This window comes from Xenopus tropicalis, chromosome 1 (genome assembly GCF_000004195.4).
Source record: "Xenopus tropicalis strain Nigerian chromosome 1, UCB_Xtro_10.0, whole genome shotgun sequence".
Lineage (NCBI taxonomy): Eukaryota > Metazoa > Chordata > Amphibia > Anura > Pipidae > Xenopus > Xenopus tropicalis.
The window spans coordinates 8,579,892-8,594,322 of NC_030677.2; positions in this window are offsets into that span (position 1 = coordinate 8,579,892).

Here is a 14,431-nt window from a genome sequence, read left to right on the forward strand (position 1 = left end):
CCCCGGGCTACAGTAGACAGAAGGAAGAGGAAACACTCACAGCTACCCTGGGCTGGTGTAATTTTCTCTTAACAGGAGCACCGGCCCGGGGTAAAAGGAAAGTGATTAGAATTACAGGGGGGTGCCTAACATTTGCCACCCCTCACTGATCTTTACCTTTCCTACTACTTTCCTTCCTTCTACTGTTTCTTTAAGAGTTAAATAATGTTGCCCTTGGAAAGTTATTGTATAAGTTACAAGTGCAATTATTTGTGTGTAAAAAGGGAACAGTGTGCTGCTGTCTAACATCTTATGGTTAAATGAGAAGGAAAGGCATTTTGGCATTTTACTGCCAATAGATTAGCCACATTAGTGCAAGCTAGAACGCTATATTTATTCTGCAGAAATCTTCACCCTACCTGAATAAACAGCCCTAGAATCTTCCTCTGCTTGTTCAAGATAGCAGCTGCCATTTTAGCTCAGTCTCAGTAGCTTCTGTGATGCAGCTCTGGCTGCTAGTAGCTCAGATCAAGCAGAGTTGGGAGGGGGAGGGAATTCTGATGTGGGAGGGAGGAGAAAGGAGGGGGAGAGAGGAGGGAGCTGTGAAGATTCTTGTCAGTGCCCTGAAGGATAGTTCTGAGAGCATGAAGTCTGACACAGAAGAACATGTCTACACAAAAGAAGATAAGAAATTGTGTGTTTCTTTTGATAGAGGACTCAGTGCAGCATTTCTGTGAGTGCTTCTGGCTGTATTTACATAGCCCTTTCTGATAAAGCTTACTGAGTTTGTCTTTACTTCTCCTTTAAAGGTTAAGAAAGTGCCCTGTTTGAGTTTCTGTCTCTTATTTACTGTTCATAAGTGGTCAAATGTGTTTTAAATAAATCTTATCAATTCCCAAAACTAGTAAATGAGAAAATCTATATTATCACTATCAGCACTTCAGCTTTGACTGGTTAGTCACAACAACCTGCAACTCCTGTTGGAGCACAGACAGTGCAATATATAGTCACTTCACAGACAATTTCTATTGCTGAGAATAACTTCTTGAGTCCCTAACACTTCTGGTCTCCTTATTGAGGCCTCAGCCTGCTCTACTAACTACCCCAAGCCTAACTCTCACTCCTAGGGTGAGCTACTAACCAACCTTCTCTGACACTAGCTACTCCAACGAGATTTGGAGTTTTTTGTCCTGTAACATTTAGAAGCCCCGGCAGGCAATTGGTTAATATCAAAATAACTGGTAAACAGTTTTTTTGCCAAAATAAATATTTGTTTTATTGAGAATGACTGCAAGGTATGGAATATTCACCTGATACTGATAGCGATGAGCCTCTCTGTCCCTCTCTGGGGATTGCTCCCTTAGGGAGGTGTGCATCTCATGAATTGCCTGGGACATAATATTAACTGCGAGGTGCACATTGGGAGACAGTGCAGCAAGTAAAGAAGAAATTATAGTTGAAAGACATTCAGTGGCCTCCTTACCATCACACTCTGTATCATCCATTACAGAAATAGATTCATAAACCTTATTCTTATGTGGGTCTTTTACTAAACATTCACATACTTTCCACATAATATTTTCAAATAACTTATCTTTTGGATCCTTAGAAGGATGGGTCCTGTTTATAAAGTCTATTATTTCATGGGTTTCTCTGGGATAGACAGGGTATGGTTCAAATATCAAAATGTCATCAAATGTAAAATCTGTGAACTTCATATAGTTACCAATAACTGATGCAGAAGGTGAAAGAATTAAAGTCTTATTATCCACGATATGTAAGGAGCGTAAACAACGTAGAAACAAAAATGCACTATTCGATTTGCCACAAACTATAATTATATGAGTAGTAGATTTTCGAATGATACCGTACATCCTGTTACCTTCTCTACCTGTGAGTTTAGTTAAATAACGATTTGCATTGAATGTAAATTCAACACAGATACCGTCTCTGGAGATATAATCTGTCAGCACTTGGGGCTCATCTGCCATGTCGCCATCATTTAACCCTATAATTCCAACCCACGTCCACCCGAAATGTTTCAGTAATTTACTAATAGCAAGTGCAGATCCATGGAAACTTTGTAATGTCCGGAAAAGAAACGGGAAGGCGACTCTGTCACTGAGCGAAGGGTCTGAGGCTCCAAAACTCACCTGTAGACATACAGTAGGAGATAGATCAGAACTAACAGTCACACTATGTTCCAGATAATGAGTGGGATTTAATGCTGATTTTAGTTCAGGCTTCTCATTTTAGGAGGGTATTACCTACCTCCCCTCCCAGATGGAGATATACTATGTGTATTATATGAAATGTAGTTAACCACTTCAAAAAATCAAACCACATCAAAAAATATAACAGTCTCTCACAGATGAGACATAGGGGGAGATTTATTAAGACATGAATATTGTCGCCGATTTTTTCGCGCTTGCACGACTTTTTCGGACGCTTTGGTCGAAAAATTTTTGACTTTCGGATCGCCAATACGATATTATCGTGACTAATACGATTTTCTCCGAATTTATCCCATTCGGGATTCAAACTTGTGTTTTAATGAATGTGCCCCATAGTCTCCCTGACTACCCTGGGTCCTCTCTCAGACTCTGGGCCACCACAAGGTGTTATTCACTGTCTCACATATCCGCCCGTCCTGTTTTGACCCATGGGGGTGGAACATATTTGCCACACAATGAAAATCCCCACACGGAGAATCTGTTTTACTTGAAGGGATCAAGTTTTACTTCCTACCAGATTACCCAGCATTCTGGCTCTCTAACATTTTGGAATCCACACACCCAGGCATTTCCCAAATATTGGGTTTGTGAGTTTGTTCATAAGCTCAGGCCTCACACAGCACTTTACTTTGCATTAGCATCTGCCTTTGGGGCTGATCAACTATATTCACACACACAGCCTGGCAGTCAGCGATTTCAGAAATGCCCCCTGACTTCTCACTGAATACACTCTCAGGTGTCTCTCTCTGCCAGACAAGGCTTTACTGTAACATGCCCTATACCATAACAGTGAGTAGCCCTTTCCCATTACATTTCCCTATACCATCTGGCTGAGATTGCTCATTAGTACACTCATCCTCGTTAAGATGTTCAGGGATGAGCTACTGCCGGGCACGTCTCTTGGAGCTGATTCTGGTGCTGTTCTTAGTTTGGTCGCCCTGTGGGATCAGTCTGTTGTTAAGTAAATATGAGGGACATTTGCATAGGCAGAGGGTGACTTTTTTGTTTGGGGGGGCTAAAGATGGCCCATACACAGACTGACCTACAGCTAATGTGAGACTTAGTGGATTCGCTGCTGGTGTAAGAAATTAACCTACCTCTTGCCATTCCCATGGACTTCCAAGGATTCTGTGCAAAAGTGCGGGTGGGGGGGCTTTTTTAACCCTAAAATGCTTAGGATGTAAAAGCATTCATACGCGCACTTCTGTTGGGGGTTCTCTATACATTTGTGTTTGTGATTAGTTACCTTAAAGGGGTAGTTCACCTTTAAATTAACTTTTAATATGATGTAGACATTGATATTCCTTGACAATTTGCATGTGGTCCTCTTTTATTTTGAATGTTTTTTTGGTTATTTAGCTTATTGTTCAGCAGCTCTCCATTTGGTATTTCAGCAGCTATCTGGTTGCTAGGGTCTTATTTATCAGGTAGTGGTTTAAACAAGAGATGAGAATATGAATAGTCAAGGGGCCTATATGGAAAATTAAACTGTAGCCTCACAGAGCAATACTTTTCCTTGGGCCGGGTTGGAGCTGCAGAGTGCCATTGAGCCCTATGGGAGACTTTCCTTGGGCCAGGTTGGAGCTGCAGAGTGCCATTGAGCCCTATGGGAGACTTTCCTTGGGCCGGGTTGGAGCTGCAGAGTGCCATTGAGCCCTATGGGAGACTATCCTTGGACCGGGTTGGAGCTGCAGAGTGCCATTGAGCCCTATGGGAGACTTTTCTTGGGCCAGGTTGGAGCTTCAGAGTGCCATTGAACCCTATGGGAGACTTTCCTTGGGCCGGGTTGGAGCTGCAGATAGCCATTGAGCCCTATGGGAGAGTTTCCTTGGGCCGGGTTGGAGCTGCAGAGTGCCATTGAGCCCTATGGGAGAGTTTCCTTGGGCCGGGTTGGAGCTGCAGAGTGCCATTGAGCCCTATGGGAGAGTTTCCTTGGGCCGTGTTGGAGCTGCAGAGTGCCATTGAGCCCTATGGGAGACTTTCCTTGGGCCAGGTTGGAGCTGCAGAGTGCCATTGAGCCCTATGGGAGACTTTCCTTGGGCCGGGTTGGAGCTGCAGAGTGCTATTGAGCCCTATGGGAGGCTTTCCTTGGGCCGGGTTGGAGCTGCAGAGTGCATTGAGCCCTATGGGAGACTTTCCTTGGGCCGGGTTGGAGCTGCAGAGTGCCATTGAGCCCTATGGGAGACTTTCCTTGGGCCGGGTTGGAGCTGCAGATAGCCATTGAGCCCTATGGGAGACTTTCCTTGGGCCGGGTTGGAGCTGCAGAGTGCCATTGAGCCCTATGGGAGGCTTTCCTTGGGCCGGGTTGGAGCTGCAGAGTGCCAGTGAGCCCTATGGGAGACTTTCCTTGGGCCGGGTTGGAGCTGCAGAGTGCCATTGAGCCCTATGGGAGAGTTTCCTTGGGCCGGGTTGGAGCTGCAGAGTGCCATTGAGCCCTATGGGAGACTTTCCTTGGGCCGGGTTGGGGCTGCAGAGTGCCATTGAGCCCTATGGGAGGTTTTCCTTGGGCCGGGTTGGAGCTGCAGAGTGCCATTGAGCCTTATGGGAGAGTTTCCTTGGGCCAGGTTGGAGCTGCAGAGTGCCATTGAGCCTTATGGGAGAGTTTCCTTGGGCCAGGTTGGAGCTGCAGAGTGCCATTGAGCCCTATGGGAGAGTTTCCTTGGGCCGGGTTGGAGCTGCAGAGTGCCATTGAGCCCTATGAGAGGCTTCCAAAAACACGCACTGAAGCTTCAAAGTAAAAAAGGCTGCTGTATTTATTAGAAAGGCTGGATATAGGGCTTCCAGCATCTTGTAACTGAATTAAAGATACAATAGAAGACCCGTAGGAAGTGCTAAGGAGTTTTGAAGCAAATGAATGTGAAAATGCAAAGCCACATGAAAACATACATAATGGCAATTGGCCACTTGTTTCAGTGCATCACTATCTGCACCAAGATTCATTTTAAAGGGAACTTACCCATGAAGACAAAGCTGTTTATTCCATCATATTATCTTATGATATGCATCTTATTAAAAAGTGTAACTAACAGCAGCCAATCAGAACCTTATGTTGTGTCCTTCTCACCTGGGAAAAGCCAAACAGACTCAGAATCTGGGCACTGATCATTGTTGTTTCTGATGTAAAGTCACCAATAAAACCAGCAATGTTCCTTTTCCTTCCACAGGAGTAATTGGGAACTGGCTCCTTGGTACCAGATAATATTTGCAATGTGCTCCTCACAGCCTTCATTCCATTCCCGCAGGAGTCGTATATATGGTATCCCAGCGTCACATTGGGTAATAGGGATGGGTTCTTGTTAATTTCTTCAATGGCAAGGCGGAACTCCACCAGCTGTCTGTAATAATGGGGCTGTAAACTGGCAAATTGTTAACATTGTTTTAAAGCATTTACATATATATAACTTTCATCCTAAGAAAATATAATACAAATGTAGGGACCCATAGGTATTAGAGTCCCTATGGCTTTAAATCCCTACTGCCTACTTCCTAGGGCTGTTGCTGGGCAAAGTCCCATGTATCTAGTTTACTATAACTTGTGCCTTATTGGTTTAGTTAGGATGACCACTCCCCTTGCAGACTGATAAAGTGTCTAGCAAGGAGGGGTGGCTTCCTCTTTGGCTGCCTTCTGATTCTCAGGAAACATCTCCATTGAGCCTGGGATCAGACTAGGCCCCAGTAAATCCACCTGCCCTAAAGTAGCCCCTTGGTGCTCTAGAGAAAGTCGGGGACAGGGCCCCGTGAATGAGGTGTAGTTAGTGGAAGGATAGATCCTGTAATAGCACACTCTATATAGTGTGAGATAGTCAGGGCTATCTAGCATGAGCAGCATTCGCTCCAACATAGGAGAAAGTAAAAGGGTTTAGCAATACCCAGGCTCTGTTTGCCTTACTGTAGGGACCGCAGTTCAGACACAGGTATCAGGCAGTATCTACCCCTGATCCACCATTGGCTGTAGGGATCCGGCCCAGTATTAGGTGATCATCCTTAGGATTGCCTCCATCTCCTTATCTACCTCCACTGTGGTGTTACCCTGCCTTGAAAAACTACAACTGCTACTAACTGCTGTACCATCTACTTCAGTATTGTGAGTATTACCCTGATTCAACCTTGTTGGTGACAATAAACGTTCTACAGTTAATTAGCAAAGAACCTCCTGGCGTCCTAATTACTAACACCACACCATACAGCATCTGGGAGTTATAGGTCCGCACCATCCTAAACTCCACAATAGCTCCTATAGGCCATCTCCCAAATTGCGGAGGCCCATCCTGGGAAAGGGAGATCGTATGTAACCCATGCTCTCTTAATTACTAGCCTGGATTTACCCTTTATTGGTCAAAGAGGTGTTACACAAATATTGTGCATAATCTAAAAAGAATCAAATGAATTGGTTGTATAGAAAATCTGTAGATATGAGTAACAATATGTGTATCACTGCTCCCATGATTAGTAAAGGGGACACCCAGCACCCAATACCCATCCCTGCAGGGGCAGCCTTGCAAGAGAGATTGTTTAGGGCCTTCTACATGGGCTGTGCCCTCTCCTTCCAGGGCTGTATGTCCTTCCATCATTTTACAAGTTGAATCTCCGTGTCGGCATTGATTGCGTCTCCATTTTATGTTGAAACAAGAATGAAAAATGTGAGCCTAAAGCCGGATTGTGTAGGGCACGATTACAGTGGGATTGTGTGAGTAAAGTGATCTGATTCCCTACACTGCCTTAGTAACTGCACCCTATAGTACCTTACTTTCTCATAGAGCCAATGTCTTTTTATTCTGCCCCATCCGCTGCTGCCTTAACCCCATTTCTCTTGCCGTCCCTTTATCCTGGAATTCTCCCTCAGTTACTGGGGGAAATGAGCGGGTACAAAGTAGAAGTGCCCCCGGTCTAACAAACTGATTCCAGCATGAGTTAGTGCTTGGGATATTCCCTGAGCATTACTGACTGGATTGCAGCAAAACATGTTGGCTGAATAGGCCTATTCATTTACCATTTATATCCTGAAAACATAAACAAGTACATATTTTGTGTATGACAATTACACTTTATGTATAGTACAGGGGCGTAACTTCCATACAGCAGGGGGCGCTATATGTTGGCACTTTTCCTTATCCCAGTCGGGTAGTGCACATCCATGCTCACACGGGTGGGAGGGCAAACAAAAATAAATCTTTTGGGTGGACCATGGTCATTGAAACCAACTGCACATTGTTTAAAATTCAGAGACATAATGCTGTCAGTAGCAATTACATTTACATATATCTTTTACTCGTGTGATTATTCCTATCATTTCATTCATTATGCAGAGACATGTTTTGGGGGGACTCTTGTCATTAAAACCAGTTGCACAATGTTTTACAATTCTGCTGTCTGTGTGATACCAACAGTTAATTATAAGGAAAACACCCCTTAAACTGTCTGCATAAAACCTGAATTGCTTACACTTTAAAGCTTCAGCATTTCCCCAACCAACATACTCATTATAATCTTCTCCTTTTCCCTGTTAAACACATTCATTATTGCCTGTAATGCATGTAACTTACTCAACACAAGCTCTTTTACCCTTTCGTTTAAATTCTCGTAGAGGCCTCATTGTTTTTGTATTCACAGTCAGTAGCCCCCCAATTATGATATCTCCATCCTGAATATATTCAAAGTCTTCCCAATATCTGGCTGGTTTCAGACAACAAGCAGGCTTGATGGGCTCAGCTTTAGATTGTCTTATGCACAGAACCAAGAGATGGATCAGTATTTGAAAAGGATTATGAGTAGGCCTGAACCCCAGCATTGCACCCACAAACAGTAGAGTGCACCCCAATAAAAGGCTGTGAGTTAGAGGGGGTGCCCGGAGGAGCTGCACAGGGGCCCAGGTTTTGCTGCATTTGTAGGAGACTGTGAAGATTGGCTAATCCAGGCCTCATTTTATAGAACAAACTGACACTGAGAATAGACACACACTTTGGGATTTGTTTTCTGAAAATGTTACACTTATAACTGTATTTAAGTAGCCAACAGGCAATTAGGGAAACGTTGGCTTTTTGTTATTTCAAGTTCCCGACTCACTAAATGAATCCTATTCTGTAACATATTAATTATAAACTGAACTGCAAAACTTTCAGTATTCAGTTAACTGTTTGCGTCTCTCTATCTGTGTCTCTGTGCCTATGCCCTGTATACTGTACAGAGGGGCAGAGCAAGGTGGGGGGGCAGCACAATATGGCTCCCCTAAATGTTACACACGGAACTCTGTTGCTGACAAGGATGCTGAGAGTTGTAATAATGTCACGTTCTACTTTTTGAAGTATGTTGAAAACAATCAATGAAGGTTGCTTTGACACTATTTTTTTTAGTTCATTTTAACCAATTTGTCTGTAATTTATTACAGAGAAACAAACAGAGTTTCTTTCCTATACTGGTGATCACTTAACCCTAATTATTATTATAACTGTATTCCTTTTTATATTAGCAGCCGTTATACTGGGAATCTTTATTTCATATCGAGACACTCCAGTAGTGAAAGCCAATAATCACGGAGTTTTATTCTCCTTGGCTCCATCAAGCTGAGCTTCCTCTCTGTGTTTTTGTTCCTTGGACGCCCAGTTGGTATAACCTTATGGTTTACATTGCCTTCAAAGCCACTAAGCCTGGGAGTTCCTGGAGAAAATGGGTTGGGGTAATGGGTTGGTCATTTCCCCCCTTATGTGGAGCACAACATACATTCTGAACCTGGAGAGATCATCATTCAGTGCAATGAGGGCTCAGTAGTTGCCTTCTATATTGTCCTCTCCTACATGGGACTGTTGGCATCTGTGAGCTTCATTGTAGCTTTCTTGGCTCGGAGCTTACCGGACAGTTTTAATGAGGCCAAGTACATCACTTTCAGCATGCTGCTCTTCTGCAGTGTTTGGATCACAATGATCCCGGCCTATTTGAGCACCAAAGGCAAAAACACTGTGTGTGTGGAGATATTTGCCATACTCACCTCAAGCGCGGGGCTTTTAGCCTGTATATTTCTGCCCAAATGTTACATCATTTTTTTTCAAACCAGAGATGAACTCAAATTTGTTGAGAAAATGCAATACAAAGTAATTTGCTTATTTGGGAATAATGTTCCAAATAAATTTATTTTCATTGACAGTTTATCATTGATTTTGCAATAACTGTTCTTTTGTGCAGTATTGTACTAAGCAATCATAATGCTGGAGTCCAACAGGCACCCCAATAACAAAACAACGTATTGTACAATTTTATATAGAAACATATCCTGCTGTTAATGTTGCATATCTAATGATAGAAATGAAATAGCCCCATAAGGTTTAGAAACCGGATCCCTCTAGGTTTTGAGATGTGGTGTAGTTGCTGCTGTCCTACAGATCACTCTGATATACTGAATACCATCACAGTTACAATGTCAAAAGTGAATTTGAGAAAAAAAAGTCCAATAGAAATCTTCAAAGAAAGCTAAATATGAAAGAACAAGTTCTCCCGAGTAACCCATAACCCACATGTACAGTGAGGAACATAAGTATCTGAACACCCTGCGATTTTGCAAGTTCTCCCACTTAGAAATCATGGAGGGGTGTGAAATTCACATTGTAGGTGCATTCCCACTGTGAGAGACAGCATTTAAAAAAATTCAGGAAATCACATTGTATGATTTTTTAAGAATGTATTTGTATTGCACTGCTGCACATAATTATTTGAACACCTGGCAATCAGCAAGAGTTCTGGCTCTCAAAGACCTGTTACTCTGCCTTTAAATAGTCCCCCTCTACTCCACTCATTAATCTAAATTAGTAGCACCTGTCTGAGCTCTTTAAAGACACCTGTCCCCCCCACAATCAGTCAGACTCCAACTACTACCATGGGCAAGACCAAAGAGCTGTCAAAAGACACCGGAGACAAAATTGTAGACCTCCACAAGGCTGGAAAAGTCTCCGGGGCAATTGTCAAGCAGCTTGGTGAAAATAGATCAACTGTTGGAGCAATTGTTAGAAAATGGAAGAGGCTAAAGATGACTGTCCGTCTCCTTAGGACTGGGGCTCCATGCAAGATCTCACCTCGTGGGGTATCACTGATGATAAGAAAGGTGAGGAATCAGCCCAGAACTACAAGGGAGGAGTTGGTCAATGACATGAGAGCTGGAACCTCAGTTTCAAAGGTCACTGTTGGTAGAACACTACACCGTCATGGTTTGAAATCATGCATTGCACGGAAGGTTCCCCTGCTCAAGTCATCACATGTCCAGGCCCGTCTGAAGTTTGCCAATGATCATCTGGATGATCCAGAGGAGGCATGGGAGAAAGTCATGTGGTCACTCATCGTGTTTGGAGGAAAAATAAGGATGAGTTGCATCCCAAGAACACCATCCCTACTGTGAAGCATGGGGGTGGGGGGGTAACATTATGCTTTGGGGGTGCTTTTCTGCAAAGAGGACAGGACGACTGAACTGTATTAAGTAGAAAATGAATGGGGCCATGTATTGTGAGATTTTGAACAACAACCTCCTTCCCTCAGTCAGAGCACTGAAGATGGGTCATAGTTGGGTCTTCCAACATGACAATGACCCGAAGCACACACCCAGGATAACCAAGGAGTGGCCCTGTAAGAGGCATATCAAGGTTCTGGAGTGGCCTAGCCAGTCTCCACACTGAAATCTAATAGAAAATCTTTGGAGGGAGCTGAAACTCCCTGTTGCTCAGTGGCAGCCCCGAAACCTGACAGATCTAGAGGAGATGTGTGTGAAGGAGTGGGCCAGAATCCCTGTTGCAGTGTGTGCAAACCTGGTCAAGAACTACAGGAAACGTTTGACCTCTATAATTGCAAACAAAGGCTTCTGTACCAAATATTAACGCTGATTTTCTCAGGTGTTCAAATACTTATGTGCAGCAGTGCAATACAAATACATTCTTTAAAAATCATACAATGTGATTTCCCGATTTTTTTTTTAAATGCAGTCTCTCACAGTGGGAATGCACCTACAGTGTGAATTTCACACCCCTCCATGATTTCTAATACTTATGTTCCTCACGGTATGGGAACCTAAACACTGAGAAGCTTATGGCTTCCTACAGATATAGCCACATGTGTTAAATGCATCATGGCTTGAGATAAAATAAAGAAACGGTGTTATCTACCGTCATGTAAACTTGTTTGTCACATTTCCAACACCCCCATTGTTCACATGAGGCCTCAGGAAAAAAAACTCTTTAATTAGATGGGATGCTGTGATTTTCTGGGTTAAATGGGGTGAGTAAAATGAGTTTAGTTATTCTGTGTTAAACACACAAACCAAAGTGGCTTCATCTGTACATGTGGAATTGGGGGCTCAGTTCTACATAAAAGTTCAGGGTTTTGGCCTGAAATAAGGGAAAGTAGATCCAAACTTATATTCCTTTACAAAATTGCCATGAAAACTAAAAAGACATGATAAATTTCAAGTGGCACCTTCTCCCCTACTAGATTTTCAGACGAAACACCCTCTCACCTGTCAAATACCCCCACAAACTATATGTTCCTTGGAAGCAACCCCTGCAGCTATTCAGGGGCATCATCCATGCTCCATGCTTTCCTACAAGCAGAATTGTGGATGCAGTTTCTTATAGAAGTGTCACGGTCGGCACCCTAAACCAGAACTGATGCCAAGTTCCCTGGTCTCGGCTCAGCTTCACCAGTCTTGTGAATGTCACGGTCGGCACCCTAAACCAGAACTGATGCCAAGTTCCCTGGTCTCGGCTCGGCTTCACCAGTCTTGTGAATGTCATGGTCGGCACCCTAAACCAGAACTGATGCCAAGTTCCCTGGTCTCGGCTCGGCTTCACCAGTCTTGTGAATGTCATGGTCGGCACCCTAAACCAGAACTGATGCCAAGTTCCCTGGTCTCGGCTCGGCTTCACCAGTCTTGTGACCGCCTTTGGCTTCGGGAGGAGCCCTCAGCTACTCAGATGCCACCTGGACTTAACGAGGGGAACAAGGCGAGGAGTTCTGGCAAGCAAAGGGGCACGACTGTAGTTAAAGTCAGTTAGGCCGAAGATCACGGTACAAAAGGATTAGGCAAGTTCGTAGTCAGGCAGGCTGGGTCGAGGCAGGCAGTAATCAAGGATAGTCAAACAGGCAAGGGTCAAACCGGATGATCGAACAGCAGGATGAGACAAAATCAAAGTACAAGCCGGGGTCAGGTTACGGATATCAGAATAGTCAGGAGCAGGCCGGGTCAAAAACACAGAAAAGCACAAGCAGGATACAGGAACAGAAAAAGGCACCAGGAACAATTCCTATCAGGGGCAACGAAAAAGCAGCAAAGTCCCTTTAAATACTTTTGAATTTCGCGCCATTGCGCGAGTAGAATCCCGAGTAGATTCCTTTCCAGAATTGCCATAACAACACTCTAAAATTCACAACAAATATATCTAATGGTGAGTAAGAACAAGAACCATCTAATGTTTTATTTTATTCACTTAAAAGATGTCTATTTTGTGTGTAGGGGAGGTGGGAAACTCACAAACATATATCTGTGTGGGGTCCGTAATTTATAAACATATTTATGTGCTATAACATGTATGCTATACCCTCACAACAAAGTCACATGTATGTAACCCTTTCTTAGCAGTGAAATCCAGGGCCACACTGGGGCACAAACAGGAAAAATCCCAAGATTTGTGGGGTTTGGATAATTTATGTGCCTCCCCCCAGGGCTAAACCATGTACTAGGGGGCAACAACTCCCTGGGAACTGCAACAGCAGTGATTAATATACCACAGTTAGTGAACAATAAACCACACAATATGTAGTTATAGATAATATAGAAGCAAATAAATGAGAACAGTGAATAACAGTTTCAGCATAACATATAGAATATTTGACAATATAATGATGGATTCCCCTTTGTATAAAAATGCCCACTGTCACTTTAAGAACACTGAGTGGGCTCACTATGGGTCTGTGTAGGTTACTACTTGTATAAAGGCAGTGGGAGCAGAGTTATGTGTTGCAACACCAGACTGTAGCCCCGGGGTGGGTAACTACAAGGTCTCCCCAACTCCCAGTGACAGTGATAGGGGAATAGACCCTGTGGGGCAGGGGGCAGTCTGGCAGCTTTAACCCTCACTGAGCTTGAGATGCTGGGGGAGAGAAAGGCTTCCTGGGATCCTGAGGATCCACTGCAGGTATCACAGAGGCTGATGGGTAATCCCACATCCAGATCCAGTGTACATGCTGGCAACTCCCTACAGGGCTGAAGCCCTAACTCCCCTACAGGGATTACTCCCCCAGCAATAGCTCAGGCAGCTGCACTAACCCTACTCACTAAATGGCTGAATGGGAAGGGTAACTAACTCCCTATGCTCTGATTATGGGGGTCCCTATATGGGTAGTTGTTCTACAGGGGGAACCCCTATCTCCCTACTTGTACAGACCCACAGGAACACTCACAGGAAAGATGCAGGAATCTCAGGCAGCTCTCAGTAATACTGTGCAGAGTCCCTGCTTTCCTTCTACTCTCCTTCCTGGGAAAGATCTGCCCCACTTTCATATCTTTTTGGCTCCAAACCTCTTTCAGCAGGGTCACATGGTCAGAAGCAAATCCCTCCTGCTGATTGGGCCAGGCTGTGACTGGAACTGTCCCTTTGCAGTACGGGCAGCCGCCATGTTTTTGGTTGTCCCAGATTTAAAGTCACAGGGTTGTGTGTTCAGGGAAAGTGTAAGTTAGCCCTTCCCTACATAGATAATAACTAAAGAATGTAATGGTGACAGCTATGCGCCATACTGTAACTATAGAAATCTATTTTTACCTGTATTTTAATTACAATTATGCTGAGCTGGGATGTTACAGTATATGCTGATTAGTGATTGGCAAACACTTTCACTAGGTTTTGCCGCACAATAAAATACCCATAGACTCCAATGTATGGTTTAAAAAGTTGTGGGTCTTGTTATACCTTAAACTGAAAATACTGTACTGTTTAGGGGAAGAAATAGCCCTGTATGAATAGAAATTTGGAATTAACCATAACTGTTTAACCGATATATATATTAAAGTATTTGCTACTTACTAATGTTTTAGAGAAGATATAAAAAAACAAATGTGATACAAAAGTAGTAAAACTACAAGGAAGAGCACATTAAATAAAAAAATTATATAGTGTAGTAAGTTAATACAAATTGTATTTACCAGTTTTCACATTGACTGATACAACTGGTGGACTTAGTGGCTCCCAGAT